Source organism: Danio rerio, chromosome 8 (genome assembly GCF_049306965.1).
Source record: "Danio rerio strain Tuebingen ecotype United States chromosome 8, GRCz12tu, whole genome shotgun sequence".
Lineage (NCBI taxonomy): Eukaryota > Metazoa > Chordata > Actinopteri > Cypriniformes > Danionidae > Danio > Danio rerio.
The window spans coordinates 9,722,136-9,745,132 of NC_133183.1; the positions used below are offsets into that span (position 1 = coordinate 9,722,136).

General features: G+C 37.4%; 1 protein-coding gene across 4 annotated transcripts in view; it reads left to right on the forward strand.

Annotated features, from left to right (window-relative positions):
* plxnb3 (plexin B3) overlaps positions 1–22,997 on the forward strand; it is a 188,165-nt gene that overhangs the window by 73,371 nt on the left and 91,797 nt on the right. The gene's annotated exons all lie outside the window — the stretch shown is intronic.

The following is a 22,997-nucleotide window of genomic DNA, read 5'->3' on the forward strand; positions in this document are numbered from 1 at the left end:
GAATATATATTTTAAAAGAAGCTGGAAACCTGTAACCATTGACTTCCATTGTATTTGTTTTATTCTATAGTTTAAGACAAAATAATTTCATTTAAAGTGACGGTTCAACCTAAAAAGAAAATTCTGCCATCATTTATTCACCCTTTACTTGTTTCAAGCCTGTTTGAGTTTCTTTCTTCTGTTGAGCACAAAAGAAGATATTTTGAAAAATGTTGGAAACCTGTAACCATTGACTTCTATAATATTTATTTTTGTGTGCCATAGAAGTGAAAGCCACTGCTTATGAGTTGAGTTCAAAGTATTAGAAAACAACATGAAGATTTTTAATGCAAGCTAAAATTATTTATAATTTTTGCTTCTAAGTTGTCAAAACATTGGTTTAACCTTGACTTTCAAGTTTAAAACTCTTAGGTTTAAGACAATACAATTTCATTTAAAGTGACAGTTCACCCAAAAAAGAAATGTCTATCATAATTCATTCACCCTTTACTTGTTTCAAACCTGTTTGAGGGTCACAAAAGAAGATATTTTGAAAAATGTTGGAAACCTGTAACCATTGACTTCCTTAATATTAGTTTTTCCTACTATGGAAGGGAAAGCCACTGCATAGGAGTTGAATTCAAAATGTTTGAAAATTACATTTAGTTACTAAACAACATTAAGAATTTCAATGCAAGTTGTCCAAAACTATGTCTATCTTATACTTTCAAGCTTAAAACTCTAAGTTTAAGATGAAATCCTTTTATTTAAAGTGACAGTTCACACAAAAAACAGAATTCTGTCATCATTTATTCACCCTTTACTTGTGTCTAGCCCGTATGCGTGTTTTTCTTCGGTTAAACACAAAAGAAGATATTTTGAAAAAATATGTTGGAAAGCTGCAACCACTGACTTGCATAGTATTTGCTTTTTCTAGTTTAAGACAAAATACTTTCATTTTTGTTCACTCAAAAAAGACAATTCACCCAAAAAAGAAAATTCTGCAATCATTTATTCACCACTTATTTCAAGCCTGTTTGCATGTCTTTCTTTGGTTGAACACAAAAGAAGATATTTTGAAAAATGTTGAAAACCTGTAACCATTGACTTCCTTAAAGGTGCAGTAAGTGATCTTTCACAATGCTAACAGCTTAGCATAAATCTCTGAATCACAGTCCCTCCTCTGCAGTCTAGAGCCACACCTCCTTAAATACGAGCACAGCAAAAGAACCCTCTCTCATGTGTCAAAAGCGAATAGTGCTTGTCTGGCGGCGAGCAAGCTAAACTGACATGCTATTTCACAGTGAATATTTAGAGTTGCATGGTAAACAATATAGGGAAACTAGGCGGAATAGCGCAATTTACTTGTGTAAAATCTACATTATAGATGCTGTAAAAGGTCCCTTATGAAACTGAAAATAGTCTTATCAATCTTGTATCGGAAGATTTTAGTGGCTGAGCGACCCATTTGTAACAACATCGAACGTTACATCAGCTTTGCATGAAGCTAAATTAGTTTTAAAACAAAACATTACCTGTCTAAGAGAAATCCTTCAGCCATTGTGTCATCCTTTCTCCAGCGTGCAAAGGTGACTCCAATATTGATTCAGGTTTTAAAAAAAGTTTTGATTAAGCAGGTTTTCACCAATCGCGCGCGCACACCCTCTCTCGTGAACGCGCGGCACCAACAGTGGCGCAGTTGTTCAGATCTGCATTTGCTGACAGACAGATTCGCCTACTTATCGGAATTATGAGAGATGTCGGTCCTATTTAATTGGATGAACATTTTTTTAGTTTTATACCTTACACAAAATATAAAAATACATATAAATACATTTAGATTATTTACTTGAATCATTACTATTGAACTGTGAAGAGACTTTCAACCAGCACAACAAAAAAGGCTTCTGAAGACAATCACCTGGACCTTTAATATTTGTTTTTCCTACTATGGAATTGAAAGCAACTGCATAGAAGTTAAAATTCAAAATGTTGGAAAATTACATTTAGTTTCTAAACAACATTAAGAATTTCAATGCAAGTTAAGATTGTTTTTAATTTTTACTTATACGTTGTCAAAACATCTGTCTAACCTAGACTTTCAGGTTTAAAACTCTAAGTTTAAGACATAATAATTTAGTTTAAAGTGACAGTTCACCCAAAAAAGATACTTCTGTCATCATTTATTCACCCTTTACTTGTTGCGAGCCTGTTTCAGTGTCTTTCTTCGGTTTAACACAAAAGAAGATATTTTGAAAAATGTTGGAAATCTGTAACCATTGACTTCCATTGTATTTTCTTTTTCTACTACGGAAATTAAAGTCACTGCATAGGAGATGAAATTAAAATGTTAGAAAACAACATGAAGAATTTCAATCCAAGTTAAAATCATTTATCATTTTTACTTATAAGTTGTCAAAACATCCGTCTAACCTTGACTTTCAGGTTTAAAACTCTAAGTTTAAGAAAAAATAATTTAATTTAAAGTCGCAGTTCACCCAAAAAAGAAACGTCAGTCATTTTCAAACCTGCTTGAGTCTCATAAAAGAAGATGTAGAAAAATGTTGACTTTCTTAATGTTTGTTTTTCCTACTATGTAAGTCAATGGTTACAGGTTTTCAGCTTTCTTCAGAATATTAGATTTTGTGTTTAACAGACACTCATAAACGCATGAACCCTCTTGAGTAAACAGTGAGTCAATTTAAATTTTAGGGCGGAGCTATAAATTCAAATAGGGTGCGTATTGTACAAAGTAGCCTGTGAATTAGCGCCAGCTCCCTTCCTGTCAGTTTCAGCAGAGTGAGCGTGTTTATCTGCCCCCATCAAATAATTAATGTTGCATTTTTATGCACGCAGATGCTTGTCAAGGTGCTGATGAAAGCAGTGTGGGCCGCTAGCTAGCGAGCGAGAGAGAGAGAGAGAGCCTGGCGGTGTGAAAACGAGAGTCGAGGGTGAAACCTAATAATCATCATCATACGGTTGATGGTTCCAGAACTGTTTTTAAAATTCACAGAGAGTAGACGCACTTCTCACACTCATCCAGCTTATGAATATAGATGCGCACCTTTCTAACCTGGCAGAACTGTTGAATTCAATCAGCGTAAAATTGAAACGGCACTTTTTCAAAAAAGGTGTCCCGTGATTACCTGTAGGTTGCTTTTAGAAGAGCTCTTTTCCTGTAGATTCGCAGACTTTGCTTGTGATAAAAGCTTTGCTCGAGCGTCATTATATCACCCATTGTGGCCATTACGGCTCATTAGCATCAAAATAAGATGTCATCATATTTGTTTGTTCGGAGAAGGTGATAATTACAGCGAGCCGGAGATGATTGGATGCCTGACTCACTCAGTTTGACCGCAACCGTGTTTTTCTCCACTAGAAATTCCTACAGGACCCCAAACATGCTGCTAACCTCCTGCTCCGCTAGCCCAAACGCCCTGATGATATCAGATATCTGTGTGAAATATGCGCGAAATATTCATGAGCTCGGTTGGAGAGTATAAAGAAGCAATGAGGAGTGGAGGCTTTGGTGGAAACAGAGGACTGATTGCAACAGAGATATGAAGATAGTTGAGTTTTCCGCAGCGAGAGGGAGAAAGGATTGAGTAAATGTGAGAAACGATAAATTATTACGAGTCTAAGTAGTGTACAACTGTCAGTGATGAAATATGCACGAGGTTACATTACCAATCCACATATTTTATCACTGTTGTTTTTTGCCTTTTATCTCTCACTCTCTCTCAGTCTCTCTTTTCAATTTTCCCTTTAGGGCTGGGTGATATGAAAAAAAAATCTCATATTATGATATAAGCCATCTCATTTTACTGATAATGATATACACTCACTGACCACTTTATTAGGTACACCTTACTAGTACCAAATCGGACCCCCTTTTGTCTTCAGAACTGCCTTAATCCTTCGTGGCGTGGATTCAGTAAGGTACTGGATATAATCCTCAGAGTATTTGTTCCATATTGACATGATAGTATGACGCAGTTGCATATCAGATTTTTCAGCTGCACATCCATGATGCGAATCTCCCATTCCACCACATCCCAAAGGTGCTCTATTGGATTGAGATATGGTGACTGTGGAGGCCATTTGAGGACAGTGAACTCATTGTCATGTTTACAATGATCAGTTGGTAGTACTAATGGGCCCAACGTGGGAATAAGAAAGTATTCCCCACACCATTACATCACCACCAGCCTGAACCGTTGATACAAGGCAGGATGGATCCATGCTTTCATGGTGTTGAAGCCAAATTCTGACCCTACCATCCAAATGTCACAGCAGAAATCGAGACTCATCAGACCAGACAACGTTTTTCCAATCTTCTATTGTCCAATTTTAGTGAGCCTATGCCAATTGTAGCCTCAGTTCTTAGCTGACAGGAGTGGCACCCGGTATGGTCTTCTGCTGCTGTAGCCCATCCGCCTCAAGGTTGGAAGTGTTGTGCATTCAGAGATGCTCTTCTGCATACCTTGGTTATAACAAGTGGTTATTTGAGTTTCTGTTGCTTTTTTTCAGCTCAAACCAGTCTGTCCATTCTCCTCTGACCTCTGGCATCAACAAGGCATTTGCACCCACATAACTGCCGCTCACTGGATATTTAATCTTTTTCAGAACATTCTCTTTAAACTGTAGAGATGGTTGTGTGTGAAATCCCAGTAGATCAGCAGTTTCTGAAATACTCAGCCATGTCTGACACCAACAACCATGCCACGTTCAAAGTCTCTTAAATCACCTTTCTTCTCCATTCTGATGCTCGGTTTGAACTGCAGCAGATCATCTTGACCATGTCTACATGCCTAAATGCAGTGAGCTGCTGCCATGTGATTGGCTGATTCAAAATATTTGCTTTAACGAACAGTTAGACAGGTGTAGCAAAAAAAATTTGGTTGGCGAGTGTATATCACATTTAGTAACATTTCTTTAAATTTAACCAATTCAATTACTTGTATACATTGACATACATATTGGCACATGTAAAGGACTATTTCTTTTATATTTCACATTTTTATATGCTCAGAAATGTTATCGTATTGCTCACATTATTTAGAAAATGTTTGATTAAAAATGTAAAAATATTAAATAACTAATAATAAAATGGGTGGCGCAGTGGGTAGCGCTGTCACCTCACAGCAAGAAGGTCACTGGTTCAAGCCTCGACTGGTGTCCTCGGGGTCCTCCGGTTTCCCCCACAGTCCAATGACATGTGGTATAGGTAAACTGGGTAAGCTAAATTGTCTGTACACTCTCAGAAATAAAGGTACAGGAGCTGTCACTTGGGCAGTACCCTTTCAAAAGATACATATTTGTAACCAAGTAGTCCACAGTGGTACCTCAAAAGTGCACATTAGTACCCAAATGTACCTAAAAAGTACCTTTGAGGTACCATTATGGACCCTTCAGGTACAAATGTGTACCTTTTAAAAATGTAATACCACAAAGACAGCTCTTGTACCTTTATTTCTGAGAGTGTAGTGTATGTGTGTGAATAAGAGTGTATGGGTGTTTCCCAGTAATAGGTTGCAGCCGGAAGGGCATCCACTTCATTAAACATTTGCTAGATAAGTTGGTGGTTCATTCTGCTGTGGTGACCCATGATTAATAAAGGGAAGAAAATGAAAATGAATGATGGATTACCGTAAACAGTGTATTTGGATAAATAATAGATGATTATATGTAAACGATAGACTTTTACTTTTGTCCATACGATATTTATACCGACATATTACACCATCTCCAACAGTCAGTGATGAAATATGCACGAGGTTACTTTTCTAATAGCCATATTTTATCACTGTTATTTTTGCCTTTATCTCTCTCTCTCTCTCTCTCTCTCTCTCTCTCTCTCTCTCTCTCTCTCTCTCTCTCTCTCTCTCTCTTTCTCTCTCTTTTCAATTTTCCCTACCTTCTCTTTCTCTGTTTCCATATTTCCCAAAGTATCACCCCCTCCTGCTTGGGCGTAGAGTATGGAAATGAGAAGTTGCCCACCCTCCCTCTGCACAGAGGTGGTGATTAACCACTGCACACCCCAGGCACACACACTCTCTCTTTTGCACACACACTCACTTGGTGTGCTGACACTTTCATGCCTGGCATCAAAGAGACTTGTAAATCCCAGTCACTCTCACTCTCAGTATGCATTCAAAGAGCCAGCTCTGTAATAATCAGTAGCGTCTCCGCGATCTGCCCATCTCCACCAGACATGATGCGTGTTGTGAGATGCGTTGTCTTTGTCTCGCGCCGAATTTCCAGGTTTATTTCCACCCCGACACCTGCATTAGCATGGCGGCGTCTCACCTGCTGCGACGACCCTTCTAGTCTGCTTTGTGTGACGTGACGCAAACGCGACCTTGCCTCATGACAACTTAGGAGAGAGTGACTGTAATTAAGCAAATATGTTAATCAAGCTTTTGCAAGGACGCAGTCATTAGCATTCGTTAAAGGGATAGATGACAGTTCTGTCAACATTTAGTCACTCTCAGACTGCCTTTTATATAAGTAGAAGAAAAAAAACTACTTTAAAAGTGTCCATATGCATCAGTATGCCTCTAATGTTGTTGTTTTTAAGTACTGTATGTTTTATATATATATATATATATATATATATATATATATATATACAGACTATGTAAATAACTATATAACATAACTATATGACACTTGCGGGTGGCATGGTGGCTCAGTGGTTACCAAAGTTGCCTCACAGCAAGACAGTTGCGGGTTCAAGTCCCACCTGGACCATTTGGCATTTCTGTGTGGAGTTTGCATGTTCTCCCCGTGTTGGTGTGGGTTTTCTACGGGTTCTCCGGTTTCCCTCACAGCCCAAAGACTATAGGTGCCATAGGTGAATTGGATGAACTAAATTAGCTATAGTGTGTAAATGTGAGTGGGTATGGGTGTTTCCCAGTACTGGAAAGTGGTTTCAAACCAGTATTTTTTTTTTCTGTTGAGCATAAAAGAAGATATTGTGAAGAAATCTGAAAACCATTGACTTCCATATTAGAAAAAATAAATCAATGAGTAAAATTTTTTAAAAATATCTTGTTTTGTGTTAAACAGAAGAAAGAATCCAGTAAGTATTTTACGTTTTTTTCAGTTTAGTGGCTAATTCGTACAAATTCAGTATGCATGATTTTAAAAAGAAGGCGTGGCACCCAACCCCGCCCCTAAAAACAACTGTGCTTGGGTGATGAGCAAGTCGTACTAAACTGTATGAAGGATATTGTTCGAATTCATAGCGTGGAATTTAATATGTTGACTGATTTGTTGTGTTGTATGACGCTCGCATTTGAAATGACAAAAGGTTAAGTAAACTTAGGTAAAGTACTTTTTAGGCATAGTTCACCCAAAACTGTAAAATGCTCTTTATTTACTTGCTTTTAAGTGGTTTCAAACTTTTCTGAGTTTCTTTTTTTCTGTTGAACATAAAGAAATTCTGTAGAAAGCTGAAAGCCATTGACTTCCATAGTAGGAAAAACAAACGCTGTGGAAATCAATGGTTGCAGGTTAACGATTAACTATTTTTAAAACATCTCAACAAAAGAAATATACCTGTAAAGGTTTGAAGGGTGATGAGAGATTTAAAAATTTTGGCTGAACTATCCCTTTAAATAATTACCTGGTCCATGCATAGTCTTAAAAACTGCTTTGAAATGACGTAAGATGTTTTAACAAGACGCTGTGATGCATAGTGTAAGATGTTTTGTGTCATGTCAGATGTCCAGGTTTCCACTACTCTTTATGATTAAAATCAAAGCAGGTTTTTGCAGTTAGCGGTTATATATTTGCTAAAGTAACAAAGATTATTTATTAAATAAACATTGAAAATGTGATTTAATCAGCCTTATCTAAAGAGAACACGTAAGTGTTCAGTAGAGTTTAGTCGTATAAAATTGTATGATTTTAAAAAGAAGGCGTGGCACTCAACCTCGCCCATAAAAACTAACCACCATTGTGTCATGAGCAAATCGTACTAAATTGTATGAATGAGATCGTATGAGTACATACGAATTAGCCACTAAGACAAAGTTACAAATTGCCGTGAGATTGGATTGGATTTAATGTGTTGATTTATTTGTTATCCTGTATGACGCTCACGCTTGAAATGACAAAAAGTAAATGATAATATTTTTTTATTAAAGGGGTGGTTCACCCAAAAATTAAAAATGCTCATTTTTTATTTACCTTTAAGTGGTTTCAAACCATTTTTTTTACTTCTGTTGAACTTAAAAAAATATATTATAAAGAAAGCTAAAAGCCGTTGACTTCCATAGTAGGAAAAAACGAACACTGGAAGTCAATGGTTAACATTTAACATTGTTCAAAACATCTTCTTTTGTGTTCAACAGAGGGATGATACTCGTAAAGGTTTGAAGGGTAAATGAGTAAATGAACCAAATTTATTTGGTTCATGCATTGGCTAATAAATCCAGAAACTGTGCTTTTAAATGACGTGAGATGTTTTAACAAGACACCAGGATGCATAATGCAACATGCTTTGTTTCACGTCAGATTTCCAGGTTATTTTTTTCCTGCCAAAATCACGCTGCCCCCACCTGCTGTTACCGTTCACCCGACCTACGCCCTCCTTTTCCTCCATATAAGTAGAAGACAAAAAAATCTTCTTTGAAAGGTGTCCATATGCATCATTATAATGTTATTTTTCAAAGTATGTTCAGGATTTGTTAGCAACATGCACAGCATTTATTAATCTTGATCTTAATTCAACATTCACTAATTCATGATTTAAGTCAAAAGCAGGTTTTTGAAGTTAGCAGTTATATATTAATTAAAGTAACAAAGATTATTTACTAATCAAACATTGAAAAGGAGATTTGATATGTTGATTTTATTTGTTGTGTTGTAAGACACGTTTGAAATGACAAAAGGTTAAGTAAATAACAATACTTTTCATTTAAAGGGATAGTTCACCCAAAAATGAAAAATGCTCATTATTTATTTACCTTAAGGGGTTTTAAATCAGTATTTTTCATCTGTTGAGCAAAAAAGAAGATATTATGAAAAAAGCTGAAAGCCATTGACTTCAATAGTATTAATTTTTCCTACTATGGAAGTCAATGGTTGCAGGTTAACATTTTTCAAAACATCTTCTTTTGTTTTTAACTGGAGTAAAATACTCAAAGGTTTAAAGGGTGAGCAGATGATGACATTATTGGGTGAACTATCTCTTTAAATGATTATTTGGTCTGTTATATTGCCTTTTTAAATCCAAAAATTGTGCTTTTAAATGACGTGAGATGTTTTAACAAGATGGCATAATGCATAATGCAAGATGCTTTGTGTCACGTCAGATTTCCAGGTTATATTTTCTGCTGAAATCTCTCTGCCCCCACCTGCTGTGACCGCCCACCCGACCTACGCCCTCTTTGTGTAGTGAAACAGACGCGTGTGTGATGCAGGCATCTTATCTTAGACTCTCACACCTTGAGAAAGTGATCCAATTAGGCAAAAATGTCATGACTTGCTTATTTTTATCAAGCTTTTTGCTAGAGGGGCGTAATTAGCACGTAGGAATTGACATGCATCTTGCTCGTACATGCAGAATTTCACATTAAAGCTCTGTTGGTTTAAAGCATCTAACCAAAGTAGGGTTTAGGACAAAGATTCTTCATTAAAATAAACATTGAGAATGTGATTTAATATGTTGATTTATTTGTTGTGGTGTATGGCACTGCCATTTAATATGATAAAAGGTTAAGTAAATGTCTATAGCTTTTAGTTAAAGGGATAGTTCACCCAAAAATGAAATATGCTCATTATTTACTTACCTTTATGCATCGATATTGCAATTTGATCATTCACAATAGTCACATCGCAGGATATGCAATGTTGAGCTTGTTTTATATTTCATCATTTGCATGTGTTTTTAATGGCTGTGATTTTATAATGATTTAAAAGAGTTCAGGTATAATAAATTGTACCGTTTGTGACCTTAACTATGATTAATTTTTTGAATTATTTTTATGTTTAAATTGTTTATTGTGAAAAAACAAACATTACCTCAGTGCAGATAGTTACATATAACTCTTTTTCTTTTTTTTACAAAAGAGACAAAAAAATAATAACAAAAATATATATATATAATAAAAAAGAGAAATATTAATAATAATAATGATAATAATAAAAGAGGAAAAAAAATAGAAACATGAGTATTAAGTGTACTGAAAATTACAACCAAATATCACAATCAAATGTTCAGATACATTGTCAATGTTGAAAGTAAATATTTACAATTAAACGGTATAAAATGGTATTAGATAAAACAAAAAAGTTTAATTAATACGAAATAAATTAAAAAGGGAGGGAACTCAGGAGAGTGCATCTATTAAATGGAAGGCAATACCTTAAGAGAGTTAAAGTAAGTTATAAAACATTGCCACTTTTTAAAGAAATTAGTTTTCCCAGAGCATCTAACCTTTTCCAACTTAAGAAAATGCATTGTATCTACAAGCCATTGGGATGTAGTTGGAGGCTTATTTGATTTCCAGTGAAGTAGTATACGACGCCTGGCTATTAGTGAGGTAAATGCCAAAACATCAAGTTGTTTATAATTGAATTTGGACCAAATCTTTGGAACCCCAAAAATGGCAACATCAGGGGATGGGTTTATATTCACCTGCAACACCTTGGACATAATTGTAAAATTTTTTGAATTATTTTCATCATTCAGTTACTGTACTTGGATACTGTTAGCCTCGGGAAACGATAAAGTACTTTATTTCAATTGAACCTTTTTCTTGATTGTATTTATAGATTGTTATGCATGAAAATACTCACAACAGATGCAAATACAGGAATGCACTGCAAATAGCACAAGCAACAATGAAAATGTGTCCGGGGACCCCAAAAAGTTTATAGATTGTTTATTGGATTTGATGGAGATGCAAATAGTAAACATTAATTCATCAATCTCTGACAAAACACGCGCATGAAAATGCTCACAACACATGCAAATACAGAAACGCATTGCAAGTAGCACAAACAACAACGAAATCATGTCTGGGGACCCCAAAAAAATGTTACAGATTGTTTATTAGATTTTATGGAGATGCACTCCCACTGCAGAGTCAGCGCAGTTACTATTATCTAACATTATAAATTCTTTCCAAATAGAGATATTAATTCATATGGTAAAATTGTATTGATATCGCAATATTTACACTCACTGGCCACTTTATTAGGTAAACCTGTCCAACTGCTCGTTAACGCACATTTATAATCAGCCAATCACATGGCAGCAACTCAGTGCATTTAGGCATGTAGGCATGGTCAAGACAGTCTGCGGCGGTTCAAGCAAGCATGAATGGGGGAGAATGGGGAAGAAAGGTGATTTGAGTGACTTTGAATTTGGCGTGGTTGTTGGTGCTAGACGGGCTGGTCTGAGTATTTCAGAACCTGCTGATCTACTGGGATTTTTTACACACAGCCATCTCTAGGGTTTACAGAGAAAGGTCTGAAAAAGAGAAAATATCCAGTGAGCGGCAGTTCTAAATGCCTTGTTGATGTCAGAGGAGAATGGCCAGACTGGGTCCAGCTGATAGAAAGGCAACAGTAACTCAAACCACTCGCTACAACCGAGGTATGCAGAAGAGCATCTCTGAATGTACAAAACGTCCAACCTTGAAGCGGATGAGCTACAGCAGCAGAAGATCACACCAGGTGCTACTCCTGTCAGCTGAGAACAGCAAACTGAGGCTTGAAACTGATTATTCCTTGTATCAACGGTTCAGGCTGGTAATGGTGGTTTAATTTTGTAGGGGATATTTTCTTGGCACACTTTAGATCTATTAGCAACAATTGTGAATTGGGCGACGCCACAGCCTAGTATTGTTGCTGACCATGTCTATTCCTTATTCCCCACAGTGTACCCATCTTCTGATGGCTACTTCCAGCGTTTCATAACACACCATGTCATAAAGAGTGAATCATCTCAGACTGGTTTCTTGAACATGACAATGACTTCACTGTCCTCAAATGGCCTTCATTCGCATCATGGATGTGCAGCTGACAAATCTGCTGAAACTGTGTGATGCTATCATGTCAATATGAACCAAAATATCTGAGGAAAATTCCCAGTACCTTACTGAATCAATGCCACAAAGGATTAAGTCAGTTCTGAAAAAAAAAAATAAAAAAATTAGGCCCAACTAATTAAAAAAAAAACTGAAAATTAGGCCCAACCAGGTACTAAGTATTGCAATGTTTTTTTTTTCCAATATCATGCAGTCCTACTGAAAACCATTGACTTCCATAGTAGAAAAAACAAATACTATGGAAGTCAATTAGCATTTAGGAATTGACATGCATCTGCTGGTACATGCAAAATTCCACATTGAAGCTCCGTTGGTTTGACACATCAAACCAAAGTATTCAGTTTGGGGCGTTTTTTTTTTTTAATCAATATTGATCATTAATGGATTTCAGATTTTTTTTCAGTGATGCATCTCATCTTTGATGTCTGTGAAGTAGTTAGAGCTGCCGAAATCTTTTTTTTTTTTTCTTTTTTTTTTTTAGCCATGGAGCCAGACTACATTGTGTCATTGGTTCAGACAGTGTGCTTTAAATTAGATGAGACGGTTTGTCAGATGTCAAGCCTGCCGAAGCGATTCCTTCCTCTGATAGCGCAAGCACACACAGCAATGGGTGGGGTCCGCACGTCTGTCTGTTGGCTCACCCCATAGAGGAGTCTCGGCCTCTGAAGCTTGTCTAATTTTTTTTCCTCACTTTTTTTTTTGCCAGCTACATGCTTTTGTGTGATGTCCTTCACATTTTTAAAGGGGGGGTTGTACTATATGTGTGTAAAGTGTGTCTGTCTGGAAGCATTTTGTGTATCAGCTTTGTGTCTGATGTTGTGTTTTGCGTATCATGCAGTCGGCGAAGAAATTAGACACACATGCAGGCTATAATTACTACTGTGTCTGTTTCTGGGGGTAATGAGTGTTGAGTGAGCGTAGCAACCTAGTAAGTATGCGCTTTGTTGTTAATATGCTACTGTGCAGCAGAGGAAGTTTACAGAGACTTACACACACACACATAAGCGCTTCCAGCTAGGGTCAGAGGTCAGCCAGCAATCGAAATGCCTCAGCTTAAATTGGTTGCACCTTTCGGGAGCGATAAACTCCGCTACCCCCTATTTAAAACATGTTTACGTGTTGCAAAAGCTGTTATTAGCGAAACGCATTAACTGTAATAGCTATTGGTCTGGTTTTACAATAATATGCTGCGAAATGAACCTCCATTTATTTCCTTCCTTTGTCAAATCGCTGTTCTTTTGTGTGTGTGCGTGTAAGGAAGAGCTCGTCTCCTATATACATCCCAAGCCCCTTTTCCATTCCTCATCACAAAGGCAGCAGCTATTCCACTTTCTTACTGAATAGCGAGTGTGTTCCCGCTCTCTCCCATGATGCCCCCAAACAGTTATTACCATTTAAGTCCACAAAAAAATGGAGATGAATGCTGATGCTGCAAAAGCCCGACCTAATTCAAGCTGTGAAATTGCCTGTTTTGACAGTGTAAGAGACCTCCTGCATGCTCCGTTTTACCAGACTTTTGTTCTGTGCCATTCTCACCCTGTCTGCCTCTGTTAGGTGGATCTGTGGAGGAATGGCGCATGCTGGGTGGGATTCAATCTCTGGCACTCTATTTTGCATCTGTTTGCCACTCTCGGTTAAATTTTCGGTGAGAATACGGTGGCGGCGGCACACCCTCTTCACTTAGACGCTGTAGGGCTGTGAACGCCTCACTGGTTTATTCATTTTAGGACTGACACATGTAGCATTTACATATTGCCATTTCAATGCCTGGATGATATCCTACTTTTTTTGATTCTTTAATTTTAATCAAGGTCAATAGCTTTTTGTGATGTTTGTTCACGTTGTTGTTCCAGATAAAATATAACACGGAAAACACAGTTTAAATGTGTTCCAGTCAGTTACATTTTTAATTAATAGTCATTCAAACAAACAACTTTACCGAAGCCTCTCTACTAGACGGTTGGTTTTGCGCATCCGCCATGTTTGTAGTTTATTTACACTTTTTCACTCAAGTTTGTAGTTTTAATCAAATTTACGTACAACGCACAATGTATTGTGGTCAATATTAGCGGTTAAAGTATGGACGGTTCTACACTACGAATTTTTACCAGAAATAGTAAACCATCCGGGTAGCTTTGGCATACTCTTTTCAACATTTTATGGTTTGGGACATACTAATGCTATTTTCGAATACTATTTAGGACATATAGTAAGTGAATATGGATGCAGCACATGTCTCTGTTATGTGGATCTGTGGAGGAATGGCACACGCTGGGTGGGATTCAATCTCTGGCTCTCTGTTTTGCATCTGTTTGCCACTCTCGGTAACATTTTCGGTGAGAATACGGTAGCAGTGGTGGCAGCACACCCTCTCTACTAGGGCCCATAAACAATATTATATCGAATCGCAATGAAAATGTGTGTCAATAACAGTAATAAGCCCTGGATTTCTTTTACTCTATATTGACATAAGAGCCAGTCGTGAGGCAGAAATGTGCAACAATGGGAATATAAAAGTGTGTTGATGTTAGAGATGTACCAATTTTTGGCTACCGAAAACTTATCAGACGAAAATATGTTATGCCATTTAAGGGACCCTCTAATTTTTGTGGCTTTAGTCATTGTTAGGATACTCTTTTAAATCTGGAAGCATTAGCAAAATAACGTTATAGTTCAATATGGAAAACGTTTATCCTGATTGCATTTTTGCCATATCGCCCAGCCCTACTCTCTAGTTAGACGCTGTAGGGCTGTGAACGCCTCACTGATTTATTCATTTTAGGACTGACACATGTAGCATTTACATATTGCCATTTCAATGCCTGGATGATATCCTACTTTTTTTGATTCTTTCATTTTAATCAAGGTCAATAGCTTTTTGTGATGTTTGTTCACGTTGTTGTTCCAGATGAAATATAACACGGAAAACGCAGTTTAAATGTGTTCCAGTTGGTTAGATTTTTAATTAATAGTCATTCAAACAAACAACTTTACCGAAGCCTCTCTACTAGACGGTTGGTTTTGCGCGTCCGCCATGTTTGTAGTTTATTTACACTTTTTCACTCAAGTTTGTAGTTCTAATCAAATTTACGTACAACACACAATGTATTGTGGTCAATATTAGCGGTTAAAGTATGGACGGTTCTACACTTCGAATTTTTACCAGAAATAGTAAACCATCCGGGTAGCTTTGGCATACTCTTTTCAACATTTTATGGTTTGGGACATACTAATGCTATATTCGAATACTATTTAGGACATATAGTAAGTGAATATGGATGCAGCACATGTCTCTGTTATGTGGATCTGTGAAGGAATGGCGCATGCTGGGTGGGATTCAATCTCTGGCTCTCTGTTTTGTATCTGTTTGCCACTCTCGGTAACATTTTCGGTGAGAATACGGTAGCAGTGGTGGCAGCACACCCTCTCTACTAGGGCCCATAAACAATATTATATCGAATCGCAATGAAAATGTGTGTCAATAACAGTAATAAGCCCTGGATTACTTTTACTCTATATTGATATAAGAGCCAGTCGTAAGGCAGAAATGTGCAACAATGGGAATATAAAAGTGTGTTGATGTTAGAGATGTACCAATTTTTGGCTACCGAAAACTTATCAGATGAAAATATGTTATGCCATTTAAGGGACCCTCTAATTTTTGTGGCTTTAGTCATTGTTAGGATACTCTTTTAAATCTGGAAGCATTAGCAAAATAACGTTATAGTTCAATATGGAAAACGTTTATCCTGATTGCATTTTTGCCATATCGCCCAGCCCTACTCTCTAGTTAGACGCTGTAGGGCTGTGAACGCCTCACTGATTTATTCATTTTAGGACTGACACATGTAGCATTTACATATTGCCATTTCAATGCCTGGATGATATCCTACTTTTTTTGATTCTTTCATTTTAATCAAGGTCAATAGCTTTTTGTGATGTTTGTTCACTTTGTTGTTCCAGATGAAATATAACACGGAAAACGCAGTTTAAATGTGTTCCAGTTGGTTACATTTTTAATTAATAGTCATTCAAACAAACAACTTTACCGAAGCCTCTCTACTAGACGGTTGGTTTTGCGCGTCCGCCATGTTTGTAGTTTATTTACACTTTTTCACTCAAGTTTGTAGTTCTAATCAAATTTACGTACAACACACAATGTTTTGTGGTCAATATTAGCGGTTAAAGTATGGACGATTCTACACTTCGAATTTTTACCAGAAATAGTAAACCATCCGGGTAGCTTTGGCATACTCTTTTCAACATTTTATGGTTTGGGACATACTAATGCTATTTTCGAATACTATTTAGGACATATAGTAAGTGAATATGGATGCAGCACATGTCTCTGTTATGTGGATCTGTGAAGGAATGGCGCATGCTGGGTGGGATTCAATCTCTGGCTCTCTGTTTTGTATCTGTTTGCCACTCTTGGTAACATTTTCGGTGAGAATACGGTAGCAGTGGTGGCAGCACACCCTCTCTACTAGGGCCCATAAACAATATTATATCGAATCGCAATGAAAATGTGTGTCAATAACAGTAATAAGCCCTGGATTACTTTTACTCTATATTGATATAAGAGCCAGTCGTAAGGCAGAAATGTGCAACAATGGGAATATAAAAGTGTGTTGATGTTAGAGATGTACCAATTTTTGGCTACCGAAAACTTATCAGATGAAAATATGTTATGCCATTTAAGGGACCCTCTAATTTTTGTGGCTTTAGTCATTGTTAGGATACTCTTTTAAATCTGGAAGCATTAGCAAAATAACGTTATAGTTCAATATGGAAAACGTTTATCCTGATTGCATTTTTGCCATATCGCCCAGCCCTACTCTCTAGTTAGACGCTGTAGGGCTGTGAACGCCTCACTGATTTATTCATTTTAGGACTGACACATGTAGCATTTACATATTGCCATTTCAATGCCTGGATGATATCCTACTTTTTTTGATTCTTTCATTTTAATCAAGGTCAATAGCTTTTTGTGATGTTTGTTCACTTTGTTGTTCCAGATGAAATATAACACGGAAAACGCAGTTTAAATGTGTTCCAGTTGGTTACATTTTTAATTAATAGTCATTCAAACAAACAACTTTACCGAAGCCTCTCTACTAGACGGTTGGTTTTGCGCGTCTGCCATGTTTGTAGTTTATTTACACTTTTTCACTCAAGTTTGTAGTTCTAATCAAATTTACGTACAACACACAATGTTTTGTGGTCAATATTAGCGGTTAAAGTATGGACGATTCTACACTTCGAATTTTTACCAGAAATAGTAAACCATCCGGGTAGCTTTGGCATACTCTTTTCAACATTTTATGGTTTGGGACATACTAATGCTATTTTCGAATACTATTTAGGACATATAGTAAGTGAATATGGATGCAGCACATGTCTCTGTTATGTGGATCTGTGGAGGAATGGCGCACGCTGGGTGGGATTCAATCTCTGGCTCTCTGTTTTGCATCTGTTTGCCACTCTTGGTAACATTTTCGGTGAGAATACGGTAGCAGTGGTGGCAGCACACCCTCTCTACTAGGGCCCATAAACAATATTATATCGAATCGCAATGAAAATGTGTGTCAATAACAGTAATAAGCCCTGGATTTCTTTTACTCTATATTGATATAAGAGCCAGTCGTAAGGCAGAAATGTGCAACAATGGGAATATAAAAGTGTGTTGATGTTAGAGATGTACCAATTTTTGGCTACCGAAAACTTATCAGACGAAAATATGTTATGCCATTTAAGGGACCCTCTAATTTTTGTGGCTTTAGTCATTGTTAGGATACTCTTTTAAATCTGGAAGCATTAGCAAAATAACGTTATAGTTCAATATGGAAAACGTTTATCCTGATTGCATTTTTGCCATATCGCCCAGCCCTACTCTCTAGTTAGACGCTGTAGGGCTGTGAACGCCTCACTGATTTATTCATTTTAGGACTGACACTTGTAGCATTTACATATTGCCATTTCAATGCCTGGATGATATCCTACTTTTTCATTGTTTCAATTTAATCAAGGTCAAATAGCATTTGCACCCTCTTTTTGTATTTATCAGGCCTCTTTCAAAGGGATAGTTCATCCAAAAATGAAAAATTTTGTCATCATTTGCTCCGCCTTCCCTTGTTTAACACCTTTATGATTTTCTTTCTTCTGTTGTACACAAGAGAATCCCCCCTTCCACTCCTACTCCACCTCCCTTTTCCTTGATATTGCAGTGGCCCATTGGTTAGGATTGTTGCCTTACAGCAAGAATGTCACTTGTCTAAGTTTCTAACAGGCCAGTCAATGTTTCTGTGCGGAGTTTAAATGTTCTTCCTGTTGGTTTCCCCATGGGTTCTCTGATTTCCTCCGACTGTCCAAAAGCTTGCCACATAGGTGAACTGACCAAACCAAATTAGCACCACAGATGAGTTTTCAATCAGCAGTTTGTAGCAATCCCTAATTTGTCATCAGCCATAACAGGCAGGGGAGTTCTCGAGACCTACCTGAGCTCAAACTCCCCTCTCGCCTTGCAAAGTGTGAACCCTTGAAACACCATTGACTTCCATAGTTGGAAAAACAAACTGTGGAAGTCAGTGGGTACAGATTTCTGACATTCTTCAAAATATCTGCTTTTGTATTCAACAAAAGAAAGAAACGGTTTAAAACAGGTATAAAATGAGTAAACGATTACAGAATGTTCACTTTTGGTTGAGCCTTTAAGCTTGGTCAGTTACGTTTAGAAATATATAAACTGTTTGGAAGCATTAAAAGTGTCCAAGAAGATGTCCAAAGTTGTCACACACAATGACCCAGAGACTGTTTAGATGCATGTTACTGATGAGAAGATGACGAATGTTTACTGTATGATTTTGTTTGGAAATAAAAATCAGTTCTTCAAGCCGATGTCAATGTTTACCGTCCAACTTAAAATCAACCAAATATCAACATCTAATGATGTTACAGCTTTTTGTTGTGTGGACGTTACCACCATGGCGTCTATCAAACGATGGATTTGGTTGCCATACCTGGCGAATAAAGGTCAATATTTGAAATCAATATGATGATGTTGGCTCGACGTTGGATTTTGGTCCCTTTCCAGCACGACCTAAAATCAACCAAATATCACTGTCATTTAATGTTATTATTGGAGATAAAAAAATCCTTGTTCTTAGACGCTGGCTAGACATTGAATTTTGGTCACCTGACATAATGACCTAAATCTAACCTAATATTAACGTCTTATGACGTTGTGTGCCTGCTGAGCAATAACTAAATGCACTACAGAATGTTACGTTTACACACATGCACAAATTACATGGACAAAATACTCACTATTCACTACTCTTGTGTACTTTTAAAAGGACTTTGAGTATTATTTACAAAATATATTTTTACTCTACTTGCACTACATTTTAGGCAAGTAATGGTACTTTTACTTAAGTATGATTTTCCTTTCCACCCCTGGTTATATATGACTTTACACAACTTTTCTGTATAGCCGACATTAAACTTTTTTTTAAATAAAAGATCAAGGAGGATTTAAATTTTCATGATGTGACCACTTACTAGAAGGAATCTGCATTCTCTGTTTGCTGACTCCACAATATTCAAAGCTCGTCAGTTTATTAGCAAACAGTTTTTCCACTCTGAATGCAAGTCAGCATCATTTTGCTTTTTACCGATCCTGTTGTGCAAGATCTTGACGAAACGGGTCGTGACTAAGGATAGGAATAATCAGCTGGCGGTCCGCAGGCTCTCTGGGCTCCTTCCTTTTGATCATGTTCATTAAACGTGGATAGCGTGAGTCCTTAAGCTAGCTAGACAAGAGACACCGTACAAAGCGATGTTCTGCTTTCAGCCTTCATAAACAAGGTGGCACATGAACTCTCCAATCCAAAGCCTAATTGAAAAGAAGTGGCTAATCTCAACAGCGTGTCAAACTGTCCTTTTCTTACCCACCATCCCTTTGAAGGTGGAGACGAGGTAAAATGTTATGCATACTGATAGACTCCGGCTTCTCTGGAATTTTTTTTCCCCTCCTCTCCTTTGCTCTTTCTCTTCATCTCTCATATACTAGGCCCTCAAGACTTCTTGGCTGCTGTGATATGAATTAAAGATGAATCTTTCTTTTCCCTCTATAACTTTCTCGCTCAGTGTCCTCTGATACTTTTTCTCCTTCAAAAAATGGAATCGTGTTTGGCGTACCAGCAGAAATTAGTCAAGCCTCTATCTAGACTTCACTTGAAGGCAAACACAACTATTACCGTTGCTTATACTTGAAGTTAGGGCTTTGAACGAACTTTTGACCCTTAGCATTACTGTTGGTGTGTAGCCTGCAGTGCTTGTGCTTCGGATATGAATTATGGCTTGGATTGCCTTGCTGGGGAGAGGTGCACTGTGCAGGTGAGGGGATAAAAAAATCTGAAAAAGGTTAGGAGGAAGTCAAAGCAGTTAAGCTAAAATGAGTTTCAAAGGGATAGTTCATGCAAAAATCAAATGTGTGTCATCATTTACTCACCTTTCACTGCTATATATGTTTCTTCTGTTAAGTGCAGTTAATTTATAAACTAATTTTGAGAGGATCATGTGCTTATGATTGACCACAGCTGGTCCTGCATTGGCAAATGCATGATTCACCAATCGGATTATTCCTAACTCACTTTAAATAACCAGAGTTTCTTTCCTCAGTCATTTTCGTCTTGAAGAATCCCCCCTACCACCCCTACTCCACCTCTCTTTTCCTTAAAAGGGCAGCACGGTGGCCCAGTGGTTAGCACTGTTGTCTCACAGCAGACAACTAGTCTAAGTTTCTAACAGGCCAGTTGATGTTTCTGCACAAAGTTTACATGTTCTTCCCGTGTTCATGTGGGTTTCTAGAGCGTCTGCAGAGTGACTTTTCTTCACCTCAGCTGTGATCGCTGTTTATCAGTGTCACTCATCGGTGAACAGCGCCAGAATGTTAAAACCAATGGCAGCCCTTTATGTTGAGCGCGTGACCAATCAAAGGGGTGTAAGAAAGAACTTGCTAAAACAAGGCTCAGAAAGCCAGCGGGATATTAATATTTGTTTATTTGCTATAAATGCTCGTTGTTATGTGCCTGTACTTGAGTTTTTATAGGTAGTTTATATATACATATTTATAAAGGTAGTTTATATTATAAACTGTTTGTATTAAAGGACAAAATTGTATTACAAATAGTATATAAATATAAATAAATGTATATATTTTAATATAAGAATTGCTGTGCTGTGAAGAAAATCTAGAACTCTGTATGGAAAGCATCGTCAATGATGCTATGATGAGGCAATCCATTCAACATTTCAAATGGCTCCTGGGAAATGTCAAAACCTTTTTGTTTTTTTTCTTCCTGGTTTTCTTATTGAGGCACGCTGTATGCAAAATTGCCATTACAGATTGTTTACGTTTGCTGTGAGGAAGCATTTCAGAACGAGTGATGGTAAAAGCATCACAGCTGGATGATATCAAACTCCAGGGGAGTTTTCTTCCATGTTTGGCGCATCTTCATTGACTTTCAGTGTGACATGACAGATGAGATCTTACAGTGTGACATGAAAGCCATATTCGTGCAGTCTGACATGCTACAATCTTTTCGGATTATAAAACAAATGTCCTCCTCATGTCCTCTTGACATGTTCATGCTCAATAAAATTTTGCGTTTATAAAATGTGGTTATTCCATTGGCTTTTGTTGTTTAAAAATCAGTATAAGTAAAGTTACTGAGGCTGCACGGGGGCGAAGTGGGTAGCATGATCTGCTCATAGAAAGAAGGTCGCTGGTTCGAGCCTCAACTGGGTCAGTTGGCATTTCTGTGTGAAGTTCTTCCCCTGTTGGCGTGAGTCTCTTCTGGGTGATCTGGTTTGCCCACACATCCAAAGATATGCGCTGTAGGTGAATTGGATAGGCTAAATTGTCTATAGTGTATGTGTGTAAATGAGTGTGTACGGATGTTTCCCAGTAATGGGTGGCAGCCGGATGGGCGTTCGCTGCATAAAACATATGCTAGATAAGTTGGCGGTTCATTCCACAGTTCATTTCACAGTGGCAACCCCGGATTAATGAATAAAGTTACTGAGCTAAATTTAAAAAGTGTCACAGATTTTATTATTGTATTTATTATTATTTTTGTCCAAGTGCGTCCAGAATATTCTGTTTTAGTTCAGGTCCAGGATTTACATTTAGGTGCATCTCTACCTGTTACACTAACAAACCAGCACAGACTGGTTTAAGATGTTATTTTCGCCTTTTATAATAACTTGGGTTATTAAGCAGCTACCCAGCAACCACACACAAAAGCTCAGCAACAGTAGTCAACATTTGAAGTGGATCAAAAATGTGTTTCAAAATTGTCCTAAGTCAAGGACGGGTGTTTAAGAACTTAGTAGTTTAAGAACAACTTTAAATTAAGATGTCAACCCACTTCAGATGTTGACTACTGTGCATGACATTCAACTAAAAAAACACCTTAGCAATTACATTACAATTCACCAAGATCACAAAAAAGATTACACTTTTTGGAAGAGGGCATGCAGGTAGTACTATTGATTTGCCAAACATATAAGCGTGACATTCTGTATAAGATGTATTGCTGATTGCACCAAAAGAGAAAGGAAACTGCAATAACTGTTAAAGTAATTCTGTAATTCAGTAATTCTTCATAACATTGACAATGCCAACCAACTGTTTAAAAGGAAAATAAAGCAACATGCTAGCAAACATTCACAACACAGTGTCAAACACCCAAGCATTTTATAAACCATTATTGACAACTTGGCATTGTCCTCACAGCCACCCCAATGTCCTAGAAACCTCAAGTGCTGTACAAGACAGACAACCCTGTGGAGCAGTACATGGCGGCAAATGACCCAAGAGTGTCCACAGTTGATGTTGTAGTGGAGCAGAAAGGAGTTCCTCTTATGCTCATCGGGCGGGGCTACACC